Below are 19,752 nucleotides of genomic sequence, written 5' to 3'. Positions count from 1 at the left end.
CCATTTGTTTCCTAGAGTTCAGCATCTCTTATGGTTTGCTTCCTCTCAATTTTCATCTAACTTTATTTTTCTTTCGCTTTCCCTATGTTCATCTGTTTTGTTTCTTTAATTTCACATAAGAGTGAAATCATATGGTACTTGTTCTCTGACTTATTTTGCTTAGCATAATAACCTCTAGTTCCATCTGCATCATTGCAAATGACAAGACTTTTTATTTTTATTATGTGCAAGGCTTGATCTTATGACCCTGAGACCAAGACCCTGAATGGGATCAAGCGTTGGATGCTTAATCAGCTGAGCTACCCAAGTGTCCCAGGTTTGTTTTATTTTAAAATCTTGCTGTAATTTTGATGGAAATCGCATTAAATCTAGAGATTAATTTGGGGAATATTGAAATCTTTACTATATTGAGTCTTCCAATAGATTAATATGTTGTGTCTCTATTTATTTAGGTCTTCTTTTATTTATTTTGCCACATTTTGTGAGTTTTAGGAGACAGATTCTGTACATGTTTTGTTAGAATTGTACCTATATATTTCATATTTGGAGAAATGTCAATTATATAGTTCCTTTCATTTCAGTTTCCATGTGTTCATTTTTTGTAAATAGAAATGTGATTTATTTTTGTGTGTTGGTCTTTTATCATTTAACTTTGCTGAACTCAGTTTTAGGGATTATTTTATTTTATATTTTTGGTAGGTTCCTTAGGGTTTTCTATGTACACATTATCAGTTATCAGCAAATAATGGTTTTAACTCTTACTTTTCAATTTGTATGCTTTTTATATTCTTTCTCATAATGCTGGCCATGACTTCTATTACTTTGTTTAACAAGTCTGGGGAGAGAGGACATCCTCACTCTATTCCTGATATTAGAAGTAAAGCATTCAATCTTTCACTATTAAGTGTGATGTTCTTATTGGTGTTGTGGATGCTCTATAACAAGTTGAGGTAACTCCCCTTCATCTAGTGTGCTGAGATGTTTATCATGATTGTGGATTTGGATTTTTTCTTTTTTTATGATGGCTTTGGATTTTGTCAAAAGCTCCTTCTGTATCAGTAGGTATGATGATATAACTTTTTCTCTTTAGCCTGTTGATATGTGGATTATACTGATTGATTTTTCAAATGTTGAGCCTGCTTCATATTTTATGGTGTAAGTTCTACTTGGTCATAGTGTAAAAATTCTTTTTATTCTTTTAAGATTTTATTTATTTATTTTACAGACAGAGACCACAAGTAGGCAGAGAGAATTTACAAGTGTTTGGAGGTTTTTCTGTTGTCTTTCTAATGCTGATTTCTTATTATTTTATGTATTTTGAATGTAGCTGCTCCTGCTTTTTAAAAACTAGTTTTCTTAAAGTTTGCTGTAGGTGTGACAACATATCTATGCAATAGTTTACTCTTTTACTAGTTCAAATGACAGCAGAGACCTTCTTTTCTCTTTCTTTCTTTCTTTGTTTCAACAATTTTATTTATTTGTCAGAGTGCGCGTGCGTGCGAGATAGAGAGAAAGAGAGAGAGAACAAGCAGGGGAAGAAGCAGAGGCAGAAGCAGGCTCCCTGCTGAGCAGGGACTCGATGTGTGACTCAATCCCAGAATCCTGAGACCATGACCTGAGCCGAAGGCAGCCACTTAACCTACTGAGCCACCCAGGTGTCCCAGAAACCTTATTTTCGTTAGGTCCTTTTATCCTTCCCTATTCTTAAATATGATTGTCTTAAGCATTTCTATTACATATACTGCATCAGAAAGTGTTATAATCTTTGATTTACCTATCAAATATGACTTAAACTCATGAAAATTATATTTGGCCTTCTTTCAACCATTCGGATATTCTTTCCCTCTCTGTCTGTCTTTTTAAGTTCTGTTATATTTTCCTTTCTGCTTAGAAAACTTCCTTTATACATTCTCTAAAGATAGACTTGCTAATGATGAATCCTCTTAGTTTTTCTTTATTGGAGAATTTCTTTATGTGTCCTTCCTTCCAAAAAGAGGTTTTAGCCAGATGTGGAGTCAAGAGTTGATTATATTTTCCTTTCAAAATTTGAAAAATGTCGTGCCTCTTCCTCTGGTCTCCATGTTCCAGGTGAGAATTTCACTGTCACTCAAATTGGTGATCCCTTATGAATAATGTATCCTTATTCTCTGGCTGTTTTTCAAGTTTTTTTTTCTTTGTCTTTTAGATTTTGGAAATTCAGTTATGATGATATGTCAAGGTATGGATTTTTCTGAGTTTATTCAACTTGGATTTCACTCAGTTTCTTACATCAGTAGATTTTTTTTCATCTTTGGGAAATTTTTATCCATTATTTTGACAAATACTCTTTTAGTCCAATTGCTCACCTTTTTTTTTTTTTTTTTTGCAACTCCCTTGATAAAAATTAACTCTTTTGTTATTGTTCTACAGGTCTCTGAGACTGTGTTTACTTATTTGAACTATTCTCTCTCTATTGCTCAGATTGGGTAAATTACTCAAATCCACTATTCTATCCTCTGAAAACTCCACTCCACTATTGAACCTATCCAGTCAGTTTTTTATTTTAGTTATTGCATATTATGGACAGAGTTGTGTTCCTACAAAATTCATATATTGAATCCCCAACTCCAAGTGTGACTGACTGTACGTGTAGACAGGGCCTTTTTTTTTTTTAAGATTTTATTTATTAATTTGACAGACAGAGATCACAAGTAGGCAGAGAGGCAGGCAGAGGGGCGGGGGTGGAAAGCAGGCTCCCTGCCGAGCAGAGAGCCCGATGTGGGGCTCGATTCCAGGACCCTGGGATCATGACCTGAGCTGAAGGCAGAGGCTTTAACCCACTGAGCCACCCAGGCGCCCCTAGACAGGGCCTTTTAAAGGCTACTAAGGTTAAATTGGAATCTTACGTGTGGAATCTAATTCAAAAGAACTGGTGTTCATATAAGATGAGTGAGGGATACTGAGGCTCTCTCTCTCCCTCTGAGCATGTACAAAGGGCATGGGAGGAAACCTGTGAGATGGTGGCTGTCTGTAAGCCAGGAAGGGAGTTCTCCCCAGAAACAGAATGTTCCAGCACTTTGATCTTAGTCTTCTAGCCTCCAGAACTGAGAAAATAAATTTTTGTTGAGTTATCCAGTGACTTAATATCACACAAGTGGTATTTTGCTATGGTAGCTCAAGCAGACTAATACAGTGCATTAGTTCTATAATTGCTATTTTTAAAAAAATCTTTATACCTTCTATTTATTTGTTGAGATCTTCTATTTTTCATTTTTTTTTCAAGAGAATTGGTCATTGCTGATAGAAGCATTTTTATGGTATTTGCTCAAATATCCTAGTCAGATAATTCTCACATCTGATTTATTTGAATGTTGTTCTGTGTTACCTCCCATTCAAGTTGGGATATTCTTTGCCCTGGGTATAAGTGATTTTTCAATTGTATTCCAAATATTTTAGATATTATATTATGAAACTCTGGGTTTTATTTAATTTTGTTTTAGCAGGTAATCCCCTTTTTGAGGGGTAGCATTTGGGTTGGGTGGGTGAATTTACCACGTTTCCTGCTGGGTACTGCTAACACAGCCTCAGCAGAAGTAGAGCACTAATACACAGCAAATGACTGACCTGAGGTTCAGCTTACCCCGAGGTCCTGCTGACACCGTCCTCTCACCAACTTATTGCCTCTGAGGGGAGGTGTAAGCTCAGGTCCTTTCTGGGTATCTGACACCAGGGAGGGAGGAGTGAAGGGCTGACAACTGCTTTGACTGCTACAGGATGGGTAAGGAAGCTCCGCTCCTTTCTACTGAGATCTGCTGAACCAGGGAGGAAGGTGGAAGGAGGGATGTACCAACTTACTCTGCCTCTGACCAATAAGTTCCACCTCGTTGATGCTGCATGGGAGAGGAGGCTGGGCTAGCTCTGGGCTCGGTGAACACTGTGGAGAGAGAGGGAGGAAGCATCAGCTAGGTCAGGGTGGAGTCTAACTCCCTACTTGGCCCTACTGGCAGCACACAGGGGAGAAACAGAATCTTGTTTAGTCCTGTTTCACATTGTCTTCTTCAGTCTCCAGGATGCTGGCTGCATCTAGAGGGTCAGCTCCCCACTGGGCTCTGATGATACCAGGAGTAGGGAATTGGGAGTGCTGAGCTGACTCACACTAACTCACTCATACTGGGTAGGGGGTAGAAGGTGACCTCACTGCTGTGGTCTTTTTCATGTTTCCTTTTTTTCGGGTTAATGGAGGTTTTTGGATTTGTGGGTTTATAATTTTCCTCACCTTTGGAACATTTCCAGCAATTCTTCAATATTTTTTCAGTCTGCTAGTGACTCCTTCAGGGACTCAATTTACATTTATATTTATCTTCTTGAAATATTCCCACAGTTTGCTAATGCTCTTTTCATTTTTAAAAATTCTATTTTTCTGTTTCACTTTGGTTTCTATTTCTATTTCACTTTGAATGGTTTCTATTTCTGTGTGTTCATGTTCACTAATCTTTTCTTTTGCAATGTTTAATTTGCTATCAGTTTTGTTTTGTGTATTTTTTATCTCACACTTTGTAGTTTTCATTTATAGAGGTTAAATTTATTTTGGTCAGTTTTATATGCTCCATATCTTTACTTAATATGTTCAATATTCCATGTTTTTGAGCATATGGAAATCAGTCATTACTTTTTTAAGATGATCTAGTCTGGCAAATAAGTCATCTGTTTCATTTCTTGGTTAGTTTCAGTTCATTGATTTTTCTCCTCACTGTGGGTTGTATTTTTCATGTCTGGTAATTTTTTAATTGGATACCAGATATACCTTGTTAGATGCTAGATATTTTTGTCTTTCTGTAAATATTTTTGAGCTTTGTTTTTGGATTCAGTTAAGTTGTTTAAAATGTAAGTTCTAATATATTTAATTTTAAGTTTAAGTAGGTTGAATGTTTACTGTAAGTTATTTAATAATTATGTTCCCAATTGATTAATACTTACTTTTGATTAATATGCTTTTGATGGATTATGTTTTCTGTAATAGTTATCAGGAGGTTTCATGGATCATCTACATTTGGATGACTTAACTATCTTAGATACATTTCTATTGCTGTTAATCTAGACATATGACAACTTGGGAAGTAGTAGAGCTCCTGAGTCACACTTTTACCCTCAAAATTCTACAGTTTCATTGTGTTCTATAGAAATGCTGAGGAGAAGACTATAGTCAGTGAATAGTTTTCTTTTTAGGATACCAGTTTTTACTTTCTCAATAAATCTATGATTCTTTATTGGGCAAATCTTGATTTTTTTAATCCTATATATTTTTGGGGGGCATAGTAAGACTTTGTATTATATTTATATTTTCTTTCATTAAGAGAAATATCTATTTGTGTCTGGATACATTTTGTATCTTGCAATTTGCTTTCTAGAATTTACTTAGGTATACTAATTATTTTTATGTTAGATTTCCATTTCTCTCCTATTTGCCTCTGTTATTCTCTCTCATTTCTTTACTTGTCTTCCTCTGTGTTTCTTATGATTAATTTTTTTTCTTCTTTGTTTCCTTGGAGTAAACCTCCCACAGTTTTCTCTTCAGCTACTGTTTCCATACTGTTTCCTTCTCTTTCACCTCCTCCTCCTTCTCCCTTGCTGTTCCTATATCTTCATCTCTTCCTCTGTCTACTCGTCTTCTTTTTGTTAAAATTTTACTTAATTTTGAATGCTGTGGTTTTCAATATATTTGTCTTTTAATAGAGTCAGTTCTATTTGAATTTGATAAACAAACAAAATAACACGGGTAGAATTTTCTTGACTCTGCCTTTTTTAAAACGTAGACAACATGTTGATTGTCTCCTTAGGATGAGTTAAACTAAAGTGTTGGACCCTGTATTAGGACAAAGGACATGCTGAGCTAGGAAGGAAACTGCAATCATGATTTCATTTCATCTAAGAACCAGTGAGGCAAATCTTACTCAATGTTTGCTCACTGACTGGATAAACCCCTGAATGCTTGCTGGCCCTGTCTCACAGAAAAGTACAACGTTAGGTTGGAGGATGAAAGCCACCTTGCTCATTACCAAGTACTCTTCAAATCTTGGGCTGAGAATCTCAGAGTAAGCCAAGGTGGTAATTGCCGAATAATGCATTTTGGTAAAATATTTCACTTTCCCTGAGACATCATAGGTTTTTATCCAAAGAAATTGTACCACGTGCGTTTGGGCTCTTTTGCATGGCCATGGAATAATCAGTGACAGTTATTACAAATTGGAAGTCTGTGGTTGTGACCAAATTCCTGGAATGGGTGACTCCAGACAGACAATGTCTGCCCTTCTAAGTACAGACTGGGGAGGGAAGTCCCCAGGCAGGACTGCCATTGATGTAATACATCTGTCAGGAGGCTCAGCACAAAGCTCTCCTTTTCCAAACATTTCTACACTGCTGTGTGGGAGTAGATCCCTTGAGGTACATTAAATCTGTGTTCTGCCGAGAGGCCCAGGACTCCCAGCATCCTTCAGGGATGGGCAGTGTGTGTGATTTGGGGAGGTCACTGGGTCCCCTATCACTCTTGTTCTCTCTGCACTGTGGCACTTTATGGAGAGTTCACACTCAGGCATGTCAGAGCTAAATGGTGCAGGCTGATCTGGTGTCACTTGCTAATGCCCTAGATTCTTTATTGCTGTAGATACGCGTGTGTGAGGGACAGTTCAGACTCCCAGTCGCCCAACTCTGCCCATTTCCGTGCTGAATGAGACAGCAAGCCCAGTCCTTTCTTCACCTCCTGTCAGAGCAGTCTTTGCTCTCATCCTGTTTTATATAACTGCCTCTCAGACGTTGATTGAACCTAGAATTTTGATATTCATTTGCTACTGCTTTATCTGGCCTATGATTCTGTGTGTTGAAGACTAAATGCACCAAGAGAGAAAGGGCCTGCAAATTATTTGTAAAAATAGACGTGAGATTTGCATCACTGAAATTAGGCTTGAATTGATTAAGCACGTCTCAATTAAAACTTAAAGAAAACTTCTTCTTGGTTGTGTAGTATAGAAAGTAGATGTTGCTCACAATTCTTGCAGGGTAAGAATAGGATCATCCACTCTGCTCCAGGCCATGGCTGAATGATTCCAGGGAGAGGAGCCTGATTCAAACAATCACATCTGTCTTTCAGGACTATGAAAAACTGAGTGGAAATAGAAGAGCCAGAAAGTGTTGGAGCACATTTACCTTAGGGCAGAACCTTAGACCTGAGGTCCACTGGCCACTGTATCTGGGGTACCTGGGCTCTCCTCTGAGGTCCTTTCATTCTTGCCTTACTTCTTCACTCTTGTTTCTACTTATTGTGTCCTCTGAACTCAAGAGTCTGAGAATTACCATAGCCAGTCCCCTGCTGTTGGCCATGCCTGTTAGACATGCCCCTATAGCTTATCCATGACACAGCTTGATGAAACATTGCCAGAAGCCAGGCTTCTAAGCTCACTCTGTCAAGGTACTTGGGCCCCGTTTTCACCCCCTTTATAGGTCACAAAACCCCAGGTAGGAAATAAAATGAAGATGGTGGTATGTGGGAGTATCTGCCTTTCTGAAATCCAACAAATTTACTCATAGATCCTTCTGGTTCATTGAAGTAAAATATTACCCACTGTATTCAAGAATGTATCTAAAGGCTTTAGGATTATTGGAACTGAGATGCATGCACCCATTTAATATATTTAATAATGATTATCGTTTCAATTTTGTGCTTGATGTTAATGATGGTAGGTAAATAAAATATGCTTATTGAGTCAGTCATAAGGAATTTAACATAGATAACACTGATTTACTTGTTAATTAATTGATGAAATCATTATCTAATTTATTTAATGGCCATTCACCCCTTCAGAAAACTATGGAGAACAACCTCATGGCAGGACAGGTGTTGGGGGAGACCAAGATAGGAGCAAAACATAACACTTGTTCCAAGGGAGCTCAAGGTGGGGAGTCAATCCTAAAAATTTTAAATATGTGTTGGTAAGCATGAGAAAAGACTTGTGGGCATGAACTTGGTGAAATAAATTTATACAGATATAACTGAAGGGGAGAAGGTCAGAAGTTTCTTGCCGTCATGCAGGTGAGAGTTGGTAATCTACATGGCAGTAATGGTAGTGGTTCTGAAGAAATATTGGCAATTCTCTTAGATACTGAAGCAGTAGGATGGAACTAAGTGATTGGAAGGGGTGGGGGTGGACAGTGCGGGAGAAGGAGAGTTGAGGGTACAGACTGAGTTGCCAATGGTAGTAGAGATAATGCTCGCTTTGGCAGCACATATACTAAAAAAAAAAAAAAAAGATGGTAGTAGAGATAAAAATGAAAAAGAATGTTTATGTGGGAAGTTTGTTTCTGTTTGCTCACAGGAACTGATGAGATCCAAGTGGAAATGCTGAGTAAGTCTGAACGTAGGAGAGAAATCTGGGCTGAACACCTGATTAGAGACTCCTTTTCTAAAGAGATGGTAATAGAAAGCATGGAATTGGAAGAGATCACCAGAAAGGGTGATTCAGGACAGAGTGAATAGTTTAAGGGTCACCGAAATTTAAAAGAAAGTGTGAGAAAAGAAATATGGGAGGTAAGTAAAAAAGGGATAAAGGAGTAGAAGAAAAAGTAGCAGAGTGTGGTGTGAAGGAAGCCAAAGAGAGTGTTTGGATTAGAAGGGAGGAATCATCTCTTTTGAATGATACTGAGAGGTGAAGGATGATGTGTACAAAGTTCTTAATGGATGACTTCTGTCTTCTTTGAGCTGTAGGAGAGAAAGTTTCTGAAGAGAGTGAATTTCAGAGGTTTGAGAACAGAATTTCTGGGCAACTTTCCAGCCTGATGTAGGAAGCAGGATGAGATAATCTATGTAATGTACTTTGAATAATGCCTGGCAAAGATTAAACTCTCAGTAAATGTTGGCAGCTACTATAATGGCACCAAATTGTTCAGCTTTGTGGTTTTTCTCTAATAGTGATTAGCACCTGGAATATAAGCACAAAAAAAGTTGGACAAATGCATTAATTCTGAGGGGGATTTTTCAAGAAGTGAGATGGAAGAATAAGAGACTTGTGAAAATTGGCAAGTGTGATAGAAATATTGTTCTGTGGAATCTTAACTGGATTAAAAAAAAAAACAACAGAGGACAAGAGAAGGCTGCTAGATAATGAGAAAATAAACAGTTCCTGAGCCAGAAAGTCTTGATAATATTACAACACTGGTGCAATGGGAGTAATTAAATGAAAAGGACTGAGGATGGAAGGTTGAGGAAGTGTGGGATTTGTGAATTTTGGACTTAAGAGTTCAGCAGTAATGGGTGATGACAGTGTTCTGGGGAGATAATGGAAGCAAGTTGACAAAGTGGAACCGGGTGAAGGTCACTGAGCTGATTTAAGGACTAAGAACTCAGGTGTAGGGCTTGAATGTTAAATCACCCAGGGTGGTAAGACCTGGAGGTAAGGGAGTGAACAGGAGGCTGACAGAGGTGGTAGCTAGAAACGCGGGATATATCTTAGTCTGTTTTCTCCAGAAAGCAAAGCCTGAAACAGATACTTGAGTGAAAGTTCTTGATTGGGACCCAAGGGGTAGGAGTAAGTGTCAGTAAGAATGAAACCAGGGAAGAGAAGCAGCCATACATCATGCTGGCCACTGCTGTAGGCAACTGGTTGCTGGATCCTGTTGGACAATTTAAGGAGCCGCATGAGAGGGATTGCAGGATCTTCTCTATGGAAAGAAAGAGGGAGACATTTTTCCATTGGATCCCATCCCCATTGGTCAAAAAACCCTGGTATAGTGCTATCACCCCTAAATTTCTGGGTTGAGCTCTGTGAACAAAGCAGTTTAGACAAAGAGAAACAGTGTGGCAGGAGACAAGATGCTTCCAGGTTGTACCTGCGTGAAGGTGTCAACTTCTACAGAGACCTGGCTGCTCCATTGTGACTAAGAGAAGAGGGGGGTGAGGCTGAGAGCATCTGAAAGGATGCCCAAGGGGCATCCATGGCAGGCCACCCCTTGTACTAGGCATATCTGTTCATTCCATCCATTTAGTCCCACATGTCACAAAGTCGGCTTCAAGGTAGTGGCCTGCAATCTCTGCAAATATGTAATTTAAAAGGATTAGTGATCTGGCTATATGGCAATAACTAGTATTCAGTGACTATTCCTCCATCACTTATTCTATATTTCCCTCACCCTTTGCCAGCACTTGGGCTGGGTCTGTGTCACTTGCCTGGAGCAGGAACTTTGACCTTCTTACCCAAAGCATCCAAGTCCTAGTTTGTCTTGCCCTGTTACCTGAAAGTTGCTGTGACTGACTGCTTACCATCCTCACTGGCTGTGAAAAGCCCAAGAGATGCACCAGTAAATCACCCGGGTTTTATATAGGCCCTCTCTTAATCCATTTTACAGAAGAAACACTAGCTCCTCAGAACAGTCAGGATACAGAGCCCCCACTAATAACTCTTCTCCTTTTTTTCCCCTGCTGGTTCACTGGCATTAACAGTCCTAAAGTGATCAGGTGAGAGTTCCAACTTCAAGCTGAGTAGAATCTGTATTGTGTTCACTTAGAGAGAAAAGCCTCGCCCCTACCATCACTTCGCTGCCTATGACCCAGGGTCTCTAATCTATCAAAGTCTAAGGCTGTGTGAAAGGAAGCACAAATTCCACATGAGGGTTGGTGACGTGAGAGGAGAGGCCAGTCTCACTTCTGGATGTTTCTTGATTTCCCTGATCCTCTAATCAGGTTATTCTGGGCTCTGACCCATTACCCAAGGCATCAGCTCTTCCCAGCAGTCGTGTACCTAACACCTCAAACTACTTCTCCCTATAAGTTCATCAGCCACATAGATTCTTGCTATTCTGCCTACAGGAAGATTTTCCTTTACTCTTGTCCTGTAGGGACCCTGGGTATAGAATACAGTAGCCGTCTATTTGAACTCGTTATTGCCGACTTATGCCAGTTCAGGTGTGGGAGCAGGCCTAGTTAATCCCTCCTCTGGCAGCTGAAAGCAGGGAAGCCCTATGAGTCCATGGATGTGAGTAGAAGGAGAGACATTGGTGCCATAGTGAGGGTGATGTGTGAGATGGAACCATCGGTTTATGTAAAGTGCTTTCCCTTTTGGGTCTGCATAGGTCAGATCTTGAACATACCAGTTCCTCTGTGCAAAGGATTGCTGTTGTGCCCACTCAAACTTGTGGCATATGGAACATCTGAATACATCCAGCCCCAACCACATGGTACCTTGGTCTCCCCTGGCTCAGAGCTTGTTTTACCAAGGTCCAATGACATGCAAATACATATTTGCCTAGAGCTATTTTTCAAATAGTTAGTAGCTTTCAACTTTAGAAAGGTGACCCTGCTCTAGCCTCCTCAGAGTCTGTGAACCAGCTCTGCTATAGGGACTTTCTTTTTTTTTTTTTTATTTCCAGCATAACAGTATTCATTATTTTTGCACCACACCCCGTGCTCCATGCAATCCGTGCCCTCTATAATACCCACCACCTGGTACCCCAACCTCCCACCCCCCGTCCCTTCAAAACCCTCAGATTGTTTTTCAGAGTCCATAGTCTCTCATGGTTCACCTCCCCTTCCAATTTCCCCCAACTCCCTTCTCCACTCTAAGTCCCCATGTCCTCCATGCTATTTGTTATGCTCCACAAATAAGTGAAACCATATGATAATTGACTCTCTCTGCTTGACTTATTTCACTCAGCATAATCTCTTCCAGTCCCGTCCACGTTGCTACAAAAGTTGGGTATTCATCCTTTCTGATGGAGGCATAATACTCTATCCCCAGGGGTACAGGTCTGTGAATCACCAGGTTTACACACTTCACAGCACTCACCAAAGCACATACCCTCCCCAATGTCCATAATCCCACCCCCTTCTCCCAAACCCCCTCCCCCCAGCAACCCTCAGTTTGTTTTGTGAGATTAAAAGTCACTTATGGTTTGTCTCCCTCCCAATCCCATCTTGTTTCATTTATTCTTCTCCTACCCACTTAAGCCCCCATGTTGCATCACCACTTCCTCATATCAGGGAGATCATATGATAGTTGTCTTTCTCTGCTTGACTTATTTCGCTAAGCATGATACGCTCTAGTTCCATCCATGTTGTCGCAAATGGCAAGATTTCATTTCTTTTGATGGCTGCATAGTATTCCATTGTGTATATATACCACATCTTCTTGATCCATTCATCTGTTGATGGACATCTAGGTTCTTTCCATAGTTTGGCTATTGTGGACATTGCTGCTATAAACATTCGGGTGCATGTGCCCCTTTGGATCACTACGTTTGTATCCTTAGGGTAAATACCCAATAGTGCAATTGCTGGGTCATAGGGCAGTTCTATTTTCAACATTTTGAGGAACCTCCATGCTGTTTTCCAGAGTGGCTGCACCAGCTTGCATTCCCACCAACAGTGTAGGAGGGTTCCCCTTTCTCCGCATCCTCGCCAGCATCTGTCATTTCCTGACTTGTTGATTTTAGCCATTCTGACTGGTGTGAGGTGATATCTCATCGTGGTTTTGATTTGTATTTCCCTGATGCCGAGTGATATGGAGCACTTTTTCATGTGTCTGTTGGCCATCTGGATGTCTTCTTTGCAGAAATGTCTGTTCATGTCCTCTGCCCATTTCTTGATTGGATTATTTGTTCTTTGGGTGTTGAGTTTGCTAAGTTCTTTATAGATTCTGGACACTAGTCCTTTATCTGATATGTCGTTTGCAAATATCTTCTCCCATTCTGTCAGTTGTCTTTTGATTTTGTTAACTGTTTCCTTTGCTGTGCAAAAGCTTTTGATCTTGATGAAATCCCAATAGTTCATTTTTGCCCTTGCTTCCCTTGCCTTTTGCGTTGTTCCTAGGAAGATGTTGCTGCGGCAGGGGTCAAAGAGGTTGCTGCCTGTGTTCTCCTCAAGGATTTTGATGGATTCCTTTCACACATTGAGGTCCTTCATCCATTTTGAGTCTATTTTTGTGTGTGGTGTAAGGAAATGGTCCAATTTCATTTTTCTGCATGTGGCTGTCCAATTTTCCCAGCACCATTTATTGAAGAGGCTGTCTTTTTGCCATTGGACATTCTTTCCTGCTTTGTCGAAGATTAGTTGACCATAGAGTTGAGGGTCTATTTCTGGGCTCTCTATTCTGTTCCATTGATCTATATGTCTTTCTAAATGCTCTGTAGAATCCTGTTCCACCAAATCCTAAGAGGCAGGGCAGTTTGCACACAGCTAGACCTATGGTGGAGAACTTTTCTTGCTCTGGGCCCCTCTCAAAACTGGCAGCTTACTGGATCATCTGATAAATGAGTCAAATCAGTACTTTTAAGTGTGATCTATGATGTGTCCCAAATCCACAAGGCCGAGCTAACATCATCTGATTTCTTAGTGGAGGGAAGTACAAGGTGCAACAGTGTGCCCTTTACCTGAGAGGAAATGTCCCAGCATATTCCAGACCACTGGACTCTACTGGACTCACCAATGGGGCAAAGCCTGGTGAGATTTATCGCCCATCTTAAGCCCACATGTGTCCATGATTGCATCTAGAGTATGTTCATGTTTTCAAATGAGAGAACTCTGCACTTCATGCCTTTAAAAGGTCATCCAAGTTGGGATTTACAACATTAGGGTTCTCAAAGGCCAATTCACTTATTTCCAGCTGAAAAATGGGACTTTTAGTGTCTACCCTATATTCCTCACAGTTTTATAATGAGGGTCATATGATATAGTATGCACAAAACACTTTAAACTGTAAAGCATTGTTTAAATATTAAATGATTCCTTCCTTCCTTCCTTCCTTCCTTCCTTCCTTCCTTCCTTCCTTCCTTCCTTCCTTCCCTGAAGTTTGAGAGAGGAGAGAGAAATGGATTAGTGGTGTTCAGAGAAATCTTAGGAATTAAGCAAACAAGGGACTGCTCTTACTTATGCAAGACTGTCCTCAAGACCTCTAAGTCCCAGCTTGTGGCTTGGGATTGATAACTGAAGGGTGAAATGGAGCATTTCCAAGGTCTTACTTTTTAATTTATATCTCTCCTTTGTGGGGATACTAAATTGTAGCCAAGTTGTAATGAAACTCATCTTGAATAGAAAGTTTGCCAAGTACGTTATGAACTCTATATACTGCATAACTAGCCAGTTATTCTATGAAGAGGGGTGTGAGGGTCCATGCCCTTGGTGTAGGCCTTTGGGAAGGAGGACAAGGTCCACATATTCTCAGTACCGGCACCCTATTTCAGTCTAGGAGCTTGGCCTGGGATGGATTGGATTTTCCCAGGCTTTCACTGCTCTTTGAGTAGAAGGTGTGCTCCAGAGTAAGCAGTTTGATTTGGGAATGGATGGATGGCCAGGTGCATAGATTCCTAGGAATAATGATTGGAGCATTATGACAAGTTGATGACAGTGGCAGAGGAAGAGGCTCTAGGAATAAACCTTGGGGAGTTAGCTGTAGGAATGAGTTCCGACCAGCCTCATTTGCACTGTTCCTGGGCTGCACTCAGGTTGAAGATGGAGAGGAGGCCAAGTTGTTTCCTTGCAGGTCGGCTTTCTGGGAACAAAAATGTGCTGGAAATCCAAGCCTTCTTCCTGCATGAAATTGAAGGAAATAACTAGAAATACAGCTTCAGTGTGGATATTGAGCAAGCATGGCTTGCAAGGTGCACTTTCAAAACAACTTCTGAATCATCAGTGTGCTGATACTTGTTTTTCCTGATAATGTGGGAATCTGAAAGGACACATGTACATTCATAAAGGTACATGAAAATGAATATCAGTGAGAGAGGACGGGAGAGCAAAAGTCAAATGATTCTTCTTTCTGCAGCTGGGCTTCATGGTTTTGGGCTGCTGACATCCAGCCTGACCTGAATCCAAAGCCCTCTTTGGAAAGTGTCAGTTTTCATGAACACTTAGTTGTCTGCAACTTTGGTGTAGTATATCTATCTATTTTCCCCAAAATTAATTTCAGGACTTTTGGAAAATGGTGAGGAAAAATATATTTATAAAAGTTTAGGAACTATTTGATGGAGTATTATTGCCTTTTCTCATTGACAGTAACTCTAAAGCTGGTCTAGCAAATGGGGTTTAGTCAAATAAATCCAAAAACATTGTAAATATCTTGAGAAAACCGCTTTTCATTGTTTCATACTACAATTTCAGTTTCAAAGCTCCATAGTACCATAAGAACAGGGCTAAAGAGTGGTGTCTCAATGGAAATATCATTTTATTGCATTGTAAGAAAAAAAATACATGTTCTCTGTGAAGGAAGAACTTCGCATATTTGTAAATGTTTCCAATACTTTTCTACATATCTTGGTATTACAATCTAAACAAGAAAACCCATTGGAATCATTTCACTTGTGAGCCTGCAGAAAGCTCCTGTCTTTGCCAGGGTCATGCAAGATTTTCTCAGAGACCTGTGTGGTGGAAAGGCCTACCACAAGGGTTGAGTCTCATGGACTGGGCGAGAGTCCCAAGGCTTTCATTTATTTGCTTTTGACTATGGGAAGTTATATCCTTTATAAATCTGCATCTTCATTTGTAAAATGATGACAAAAAAAATAGCACCTATTTCATACACCAATTGTGAGAATTGATTATAAATGTGAAGTTCTTATTAGCATAGAACTTAGAACTTGGAGGAGAGTTGATAAATGACAGCTTTTTCTATTTTTATGATGACTATAAAAGACATTCATCAGAAGCTGAGTGAGTTGACCTAAATTGAAATTGTAAAGCACTTACTTTGTGCAAGACACTGTGAAAGGCTGGCCCATTGCAAGCACCTCAAAGGAATAGCAGGATGTGGAGGAGCAGTGCCAGGACACTTGAGGAATATAAAAGGTCCAGGCACACACATACAGGTTTATGCCCTAGCAGCCTGTGAACACCCACACATATAACACACCAACACACACACCAGAGCAGAACTCTGCTCTTCAACATTTCATGTGCTCCCTGCATTCCCCAGCCTCCCTTGCAGTGGGTCAATGCTTTGGACAACAGATTATAAGTAGAAGAATGAGGAAGTAAGGGCTAGCGTGCCTCCTCTTTCGCAGTTATTGGAACTTAGGGGAGACTAGTCCTGGGTCACATAGCTCAAGGTGGAGGGATCTGCTGGAAGGAACCACACCAAATATTGTGTGAGACCTATATCTTTGTATGTGAAGTAACTGAGATATTGGGGTTAGTCATAGGAACTAGTCTCACTCACTCTGAGACATTTACCTATAACCTGACAGTGCAGACCTCTAGAATAAACTCTGGGGAGAGTCAAGAACAATATACCCAATGGTTGATTTTATTAGCTCTTATATGATTTATTTTCAAAAAACATCATACCTATTAATATGTACACCTGGAAAGACCATGATGGTGAACTGTTGCCACATCCATCAAGCCTGTATTTAGAGAAACTATTTTCATCACCATAGTGGTTTATACTATGTTGGAAATTCTCTGAGAACTGGACTACTTCCTCAGCTCTTTCTGGCCTTTCTGGTGATTGAGGTTAATGCCCATCCCTAATCCAGATATCCAGAGCAAGGGATGTGGTTTCTTGGAAGAAGACAGGGAGGGGCCGATGAACGACCAAAGGAGTGCTGGTCACAGGCAGAGAATATGACAAGAAAGTTGGGGATGGGCTGGGGTGTTTTTATACACTCTGTGGGAGACCAGTGGAAAGTAGCAATCTGGGATCCAGGCTATGGATGGCATCAAACAAGGTCAAAAGCCCTTACTGGTGATTGAGAAGGTGGAAAAGGCTGGTGGTCACAACTGGGCAAAGTGCTGGTTCAGGGCTAACTAGCCAATGAGTACAAATGTCTCTTATATGTGAGATATCTTATGAATATTATCTTTTCTGATCTTCCTGATGACTTTATAAAATAGGATTGATTACATTTTAATAGTAAAAATATTGAGGGTGAAAGATATTAAGTAAGTTGTCTGAAGTCACAGAATTACTAAAGATTCAAAGATTCAAACTTGAGATTATTCAAGATCTGAAAGCAGATTTCTCAGATTCTTTTATGTATTGCCTCCCAAGAAGAAGGAAAGCATGAAAAAAAAAGGGTCATTACCCAGGCTACTTGGCAGGGCCATGTCTTGCAGCTTCATCCAGGAGGAAGAGGAAACAGGGAATAGGTGTGGTAGATGCAGGAGAGATCCAAGCCAGTGTCATTTTCCAAGGGGAAATCTGTTCCAGTAGTTGGGCTAATAGCAAATGCTTCCAGTAAACACAGGTGGAAGGCAAAGGTAGTGCTATTCTTATTCCACCTGATCTGTTTGGCTCCATGCTGGAAGTACAGGGCAGTGTCCAAGCACTTGAGAGGGGTCCGGTCAGGAGTGGGTGGGGCATCAGTCATTCTACCTGGATCCCAGGCAGGACTCTTGTCCCAGTGGGTGGTCTGGATTCAAAAGAGAACATGGATGCGACCCTTGGCCCATTGACTAGGGACATAGCAGAGCTCAGCAGAGCTTTGACAGCAAGGGGTGTGATGGTGTCCAGACTTGCCTGTGTCCACAGGATGCGGACAGGCAGCTCTAGGGTCTGCTCTTCCGGTTGGTGGGTTTAAGTCTCCAAATACTTGGACTGTGGTAGGCCTACAGCTTAGGGCTCTGGAGAAAGTCAGCGACTGACAGATTCAAGGGTAACAGACATGGTTCCAAGTTGCATGCTACATTTCACCCCATGGGAGGGTCCAATTCTGAATGGAATTTGGGACCATGAGAAGTGAGGACTGAGGATCTGTAAGGTCAGAAGCTTGGTTGTAGACTTGCATGAAGATGAAGATGAGCCAGTTTCTAAAAACTTAAATCCAGGCAGATCCCAAGAAGGGTGAGATAGGAGAAAAAGCAACTGTTCTTCAGCTACCTGCCAACAGGCCGTGATGTGAATCTCCAGGAGCACAACTGAGGGGGTACCTCCCACCTTGCCTTTTGTTCCATGTAAACACACTGGGCTAGCTTTTGACTTTCTGGTGCAGGACTGGCAGTGAAGGGAGGGCCAGCCTCACCCTTCCTGCCTCCCCTCTGCAACCATCTTCCTCAGTACAGGACACAGAAATACCCTAGCAGCCCCCACCACCATCCTGCTCAATCTGGAAAGGGAGACTAAGAGAAAAAGAATGAAAAACTGAGGAACGATAGCAAGACAAAAGTTGAAGTGGGACAGAGGAGACCAAAAGAGAAGGAATGGCTTTCTCTTGGTAGTCCAAAGGCAATGCTGGTATGTCAAGGTGCTTTTATGCATGTATTTCCCAGGTTCTAGGATTTTTAATCATAAAGTTTTGGTTGACCTATTGAGTAAGGAGGACTGATTGGACAGTTGAAAGAGCCAAGCTTCATGTACCGCCTTCCAGGAGCTGGCAGGCATGGTGCCTTCGAGAGGTGTGTTCTGGAGTCTCCAGAGGAGGGGGATACTCAGGTTTAGGGAAGAACAAAGTTGTGAGCAGAACTGGGTAAGTTAGGACGAGAGGGGGATTGTTCTTTGTTGTCTAGCCTGCCACGTCCAATAAGCTAGCACACATGGCTATTGAGACAGAGAAGTGTGCTAGTCCAAAAGGCGATGTGCTGTAGGTGAGGGTAAAATACACCCCAGAGTTCTAAGACCTGGAGTGAGAAGAAAAATGTAACCTATCTCAGTAAGCTTCACATATGTTGTCTATTGAAGTGATAATGTTTTGGATGTATTAAGTTATATCAATTATATTATTAAGCTATTTTACAGATTTCTTTTTGCCTTTTAAGATGTGGCTACCAGAAAATTTGAAGTTATACATGCGGCATGTACAATACTTTTATTGGAGAGCACTGGTTTAGGCTCTTAAAGTTCCAGGAGCAGAATATGAGAACCTGTGATGCAGATAGACAGACAGACAGACACACACACACACACACACACACACACACACACACACACATAAAAACACAGATTGGGTTCCAGACAACTCTAGCATCTGGTAGATAAATTTGAAATGTTATAAATTCTCAAAAATAATGCAGAGCCTTCCTCAGCCCTTGGTGACGCATTGTTGTTGATCAGTTTCCCCTTTTTCTCTTGGTCATCAGCCCCTCCGTTCCTGCTATTTCTGTCCCCCACATATCCCTCTTCAAACTTAGGCTGTTTTCCACTTTTTAAAAAATGCCACCATAGATTCAGGGTGTGAGATGTGCTGGAGAAAAGCAAACAAGTACTTACATTTTGGGAATAAGAAATCGTTTTTCCCAGACCGTGGAGGAGAACATAATGGGGCTTTTCTGCATTCCAGCTGCAGTGTTGGCTCTGGCAGGCTGGCTGTTCTCTGATATAATGTGAAACATAACTCAGTGGTCATTTCAATGTGTAAAAAGTTCAGCAGTATTGTTGGAACTATCATCATAAATCAGGAACAACTTTCTTTAGGGACTCTATTGCCACTTGATTTAGTATTTCCTGGCAACTTGCCTATCGTGGAATGAAGCCACGATTGCTTCCTACACAAAATGTTATCTGCAAAACATCCCACCAGAAACCTACAGAAAGAACGCTGACCAGCTTGCAGGTTTTGATAATCTAGGGCTGCTCTTTGTATTGAGAATACATTTGACAATGGGACTCATTGTTAAATTGGACAATATACTCCCTGGAACAGCTTCCAAATTAAAATGGGGTTTATACAGTGTTTTATATACCACTCGTTCCAAAGGAAAGAAAAGTGAAATCTTTCAGTTCCAAGAAGAAAATTCAGCAAAGTATGGATACTGTGAAACATGAGAAATTATCCTAAGCAACATTCATGCTAATGTATTCAGTT

General features: G+C 40.7%; 1 long non-coding RNA gene across 1 annotated transcript in view; it reads left to right on the top strand.

The window, feature by feature from the left end:
* LOC116573554 overlaps positions 1-263 on the top strand; it is a 33,418-nt gene extending 33,155 nt beyond the window's left edge. Inside the window, exon 3 of the long non-coding RNA XR_004278873.1 lies at positions 232-263. This is a non-coding gene — a long non-coding RNA (uncharacterized LOC116573554). The remainder of the gene's footprint in view (positions 1-231) is intronic.
* The last annotated feature ends 19,489 nt before the right edge of the window (positions 264-19,752 follow it).

The sequence above is a fragment of the Mustela erminea genome, chromosome 14 (genome assembly GCF_009829155.1).
Source record: "Mustela erminea isolate mMusErm1 chromosome 14, mMusErm1.Pri, whole genome shotgun sequence".
In the NCBI taxonomy this organism is placed as follows: domain Eukaryota; kingdom Metazoa; phylum Chordata; class Mammalia; order Carnivora; family Mustelidae; genus Mustela; species Mustela erminea.
This window is presented reverse-complemented; position numbering and strand designations above follow the sequence as displayed.